This window comes from Salmo salar, chromosome ssa25 (assembly GCF_905237065.1).
Source record: "Salmo salar chromosome ssa25, Ssal_v3.1, whole genome shotgun sequence".
NCBI classification, from domain to species: Eukaryota; Metazoa; Chordata; class Actinopteri; order Salmoniformes; family Salmonidae; genus Salmo; species Salmo salar.
This window is the reverse complement of record NC_059466.1, coordinates 9862836-9868490: the sequence shown is the minus strand read 5'-3', so window position 1 is coordinate 9868490 and position 5655 is coordinate 9862836.

Here is a 5655-nt window from a genome sequence, read left to right as displayed (position 1 = left end):
AGAGGATATTTCAGTGCGCACCAGGGACTTGTATCATCTTCAATTGAATGGAGAAGTGAGAAGAAATTAGGCAGCGGTGGTTTCACCTCACCGTCCATTGGTGCAGCTAGCTGAATGTTGTATTCATTTCGCATCACAGAGTCGGCACAAGATAAACAAATTGTGTGTGTGCATGCGTGTCTGTTTACTGGTGGAGGTTTGTATCCAACATGAATGTGCCCAAGAGGCAGCTCCGGTTCCTCAGTCGCACACTCTTCCAGACAACCCCACTTCCTGCTCTCCTACCCACACATGCACATATTCCTCCCATCCTTTCAACCCTCCACCAAACTGACATTCTCTCTCTCGCATGCACACACTATTTTTTTGTACTTTCTTTGCCCTAAATGTATCTGCCACAGGAGGTTTCTGAGGGAAGGACTGCTCATAATATTGGCTGGAACGGAGCAAATGGAATAGCATCAAACACATGGAAACCATGTGTTTGATATTGGTACTATTCCACTCCAATCATTACCACAAGCACGTCCTCCCCAATTAAGTTGCCACCAACCTTCTGCGGTATCCGCTATAATTTCTAATAATCAACAAAAACCTTTGAACATCACATCGGCAGTCACTAACCTCCATTTTGGCTTCAACGACTTCGACTCATCCGGCCTGGGCTCTTTATGTACCTCCGATTCAATCTTCGGGCTAACCAAGATGAAGAGGGTTGGAGGGTTCGGGTTCACGTTCACGTTTTTTGGCCTGGTGGTAGATCAGACAACATGCCCTTGAGCAGGGCATTGACCCTAGATGCTTCTGTGTGTCGCTCTGAATGGGAATCTGTTGGATGACTGGTATGATGTAGTTGTTGAGTGGCTTCACTGCAAGCATATTGTACGTTTGTAATATTCAATAAATAAAATAAAAATATATATTTTAAAAAGATGAAGCACATGCGAAAAATAGGCAAGAGATCGGGTGTCCTGTTGAGACTAAGGCAAAGACAAAACCGGCCACCACTTGGATGACCTCCAGTTGTGGATTTGCGATCAACGGGACTCTCATAACTGCAATAATTTTTATAATGTTTTTCTGTAATATGGCTTTCGGACAAGATACCTCCCATGGCTATCCAACTCGATGGATTCTCCATTCTCCGAGCAGACAGGTCATTGGATTCAGGGAAATCCAGAGGGGGAGGGGCTGTCCTTTCATTAACAACAGATGGTGTGCAGATTCTACACTCTTAGAAATACTCACAAGGCTATCACAGCTAACCCTGAGGCTATGGCTCAGGACACGAACACGTACAAGAAGTCTCGCTACGACCTCCGCAGAGCCATCAAACAGGCAAAAGGACGGTATAGGAACAAGGTGGAGTAGTATTACACTCGATGTGGCAGGGGCTACAGTCCATTAGGAATTTAAAAGTTAGACCTAGCCGTGATCAATCCACCGATGCCTCTCTACCAGACGAACTCAATACATTTTATGCACACTTCGACAAAAACAGGCAGACATCTTCAAGGTCATTTTCAACCTTTCATTGTCCCAGTCTGTAATCCCCACGTCTCAAGCTGACAACCAACATTACTGTTCTTAAGGACTCAATGTCTACCACCCTGTAGTACTAAGAGCTGTGATTGGGGTGGCATGTAGCCGAGCGCTTAAGAGTGTTGGGCCAGTACCCGAAAGGTTGCTAGTTCGAATCCCCGAGCCGATTAGGTGAAAACTCTCTCGATGTGCCCTTAAGAAAAGCACGTAACCCTAATTGCTCCTGTAAGTTGCTCTGGACAAGAGCGTCTGCTAAATGATACAAATTTCGATGCAATCATGAAGTCCTTTGAAAGACTAGTCATGGCACCCATCACCTTAGACCCACTCTCATTTGCATTCTGCCTCTACAGATGATGTCATCTCAATTGCACTCCACACTGCCCTATACCTATGTGAGAATGCTGTTCATTGACTACAGCTCAGCATTCAACACCATAATGCTCCCCAAGCTCGGGACCCTGGGACTGAATACTTCCTTTATGGGCTGACCCCAGGTGGTGAGAGTAGGTAACAACACCTCCTCCATGCTGAACCTTAACACGAGGGCCCCCCAGGGATGTGTACTTAGCCCCCTCCTATACTCCCTGTTTACCCATGACTGTGTGGCCTTGCACGACTCCAACTCCATCATCAAGTTTGCTGACGACATGACAGTGCTATGCCTGAACACCGACAGCAATGAGACAGCCTACAGGGAGGAGGTCAGATAACTGGCAGTGTGCTAGCAGGACAACAACCTCTCCCTCAATGTCAGAATGTGATGTTGTACCTGTATATACTTGCATTCTCGTGTTTCTCACATCTTAGTTTCTATGTTTTAATTTATTTATTTTTATTATCTATTATCTAGATGATTATAATTTTTGTGATGAAATGTTTATTGAGTTTTCACACAACATAAAAAAAATGTAAATACATTTTTTTTTAAACAGACATAACAAGCAGAGTCAACATCACACAATGTTATACAAGCGGCTCCAGCCTATGAAAAATCACAAAAGAAAAATACAGTTAAATGTACAGATTTGGACAAGCCTCCCCACCCATATCCAACCAACAACTCATAGAAAACTTCTCAAATATTAGAGACAGTAAAAGGAAATAAAAAAGGGGAAGAAAAGAGAGGTAAGTCACCCTACCACTTGGTCCCTTAAGGCAGAGGATATCCCTGCCCATGCCTGTGCTGTGGACGGCCTCCTAATTAAACAGCGGTTGACATGCTTCGAAGTACGGTAATGGAATATTTAGATTTTTTTTTTGTCACGAATTGCGCCATGCTCGCGACCCTGATTTACCATTTCGGATAGTGTCTGGAACGCACGAACAAAACGCCGCTATTTGGATATAACGATGGATTATTTTGGACCAAACCAACATTTGTTATTGAAGTAGCAGTCCTGGGAGTGCATTCTGACGAAGACAACAAAGGTAATCAAACTTTTGTAATAGTAAATCGGAGTTTGGTGAAGGCTAAACTTGCTGGGTGTCTAAATAGCTAGCCCGTGATGGCTGGGCTATGTACTTAGAATATTGCAAAATGTGCTTTCACCAAAAAGCTATTTTAAAATCGGACATATCGAGTGCATAGAGGAGTTCTGTATCTATAATTCTTAAAATAATTGTTATGCTTTTTGTGAACGTTTATCGTGAGTAATTTAGTAAATTGTTAGCAAATTCCCCCGGAAGTTTGCTAGGTATGCTAGTTCTGAACATCACATGCTAATGTAAAAAGCTGGTTTTTGATATAAATATGAACCTGATTGAACAAAACATGCATGTATTGTATAACATAATGTCCTAGGGTTGTCATCTGATGAAGATCATCAAAGGTTAGTGCTGCATTTAGCTGTGGTTTGGGTTTTTGTGACATTATATGCTAGCTTGAAAAATGGGTGTCTGATTATTTCTGGCTGGGTACTCTGCTGACATAATCTAATGTTTTGCTTTCGTTGTAAAGCCTTTTTGAAATCGGACAGTGTGGTTAGATTAACGAGAGTCTTGTCTTTAAAATGCTGTAAAATAGTCATATGTTTGAGAAATTGAAGTAATAGTATTTCTAAGGTATTTGAAAAAAGCTTTTGGTGAAAGCACATTTTGCAATATTCTAAGTACATAGCCCAGCCATCACGGGCTAGCTATTTAGACACCCGGCAAGTTTAGCACTCACCAATATCAGATTTACTATTATAAAAGTTTGATTACCTTTTGATGTCTTCGTCAGAATGCACTCCCAGGACTGCTACTTCAATAACAAATGTTGGTTTGGTCCAAAATAATCCATCGTTATATCCGAATAGCGGCGTTTTGTTAGTGCGTCCCAGACACTATCCGAATGGTAAAGAAGGGTCGTGCGCATGGCGCAATTCGTGACAAAAAAAATCTAAATATTCCATTACCGTACTTCGAAGCATGTCAACCGCTGTTTAAAATCCATTTTTATGCCATTTTTCTCATAAAAAAGCGATAATATTCCGACTGGGAATCTCCTTTTAGCTAAACAGAGGAAAGAAAACAAAGCTTTCGGTCGACGCGGGCACGAGCCTGAGTCTCACAGTACTGTAACCAGCCACTACCCAAACGCGCTACTTTGTTTCAGCCAGAGCCTGCAAAGCCACAATTCAGCGTTTTGCCGCCTTCTGAGAGCCTATGGCAGCCGTAGGAAGTGTCACGGGACAGCTAAGATCCTCACTCTTCAATAAACAGAGACAAGAAGAACGACACCTTGTCAGACAGGCCACTTCCTGCATGAAATCTTCTCAGGTTTTTGCCTGCCATATGAGTTCTGTTATACTCACAGACACCATTCAAACAGTTTTAGAAACTTTAGGGTGTTTTCTATCCAAAGCCAATAATTATATGCATATTCTAGTTACTGGGCAGGAGTAGTAACCAGATTAAATCGGGTACGTTTTTTATCCAGCCGTGAAAATACTGCCCCCTAGCCATAACAGGTTAATTTGGGAACTATCGCATCCCACAACTGTCCCAGACTATGTTTGGAATATTCATTTTTTGCACAGAATAGAATAGGTCGACTTTTAGTTCTATGGGGGATAGTAGATTGACATAGGGTAATGCTTTTGCTGTCTGTTAGGCCTACTCATCTTGTTGGCTGATGAAAAGTACATTTGGACAGTTCTTCCAATATCTTCAATATGCACCTCGGAATAGGATAAGGACGTGCGCAGTTCTGTCGCGGACGAGACTATCTTCACTTGTACAGGAGAAGTAGGAAGTTTACATACACCTTAGCCAAATACATTTAAACTCAGTTTTTCACAATTCCTAACATTTAATCCAAGTAAAAATTCCCTGTGTTAGGTCAGTTGGGATCATCACTTTATTTTAAGAATGTGAAATGTCAAAATAATAGTACAGAGAATTATTTATTTCAGCTTTTATTTCTGTCATCACATTCCCAGTGGGTCAGAAGTTTACATACACTCAATTAGTATTTGGTAGCATTGCCTTTAAATTGTTTAACTTGGGTCAAACGTTTCAAGTAGCCTTCCACAAGCTTCCCACAAAAAGTTGGGTGAATTTTGGCCCCTTCCTCCTGACAGAGCTGGAGTAACTGAGTCAGGTTTGTAGGCCTCCTTGCTCGCACACGCAGACGACACCATTCTGTATACCTCTGGCCCTTCTTTGGACACTGTGTTAACTAACCTCCAGACGAGCTTCAATGCAATACAACTCTCCTTCCGTGGCCTCCAACTGCTCTTAAATGCTAGTAAAACTAAATGCATGCTCTTCAACCGATCGCTGCCCGCACCTGCCCACTCGTCCAGCATCACTTCTCTGGACGGTTCGGACAACTACAAATACCTAGGTGTCTGGTTAGACAGTAAACTCTCCTTCCAGACTCACATTAAGCATCTCCAATCCAAAATTAAATCTAGAATAGGCTTCCTATTTTGCAACAAAGCATCCTTCACTCATGCTGCCAAACATACCCTTGTAAAACTGACTATCCTACCGATCCTCGACTTTGGTGATGTCATTTACAAAATAGCCTCCAACACTCTACTCAGCAAATTGGATGCAGTCTATCACAGTGCCATCCGTTTTGTCACCAAGGCACAGATACTACCCACCACTGCGACCTGTATG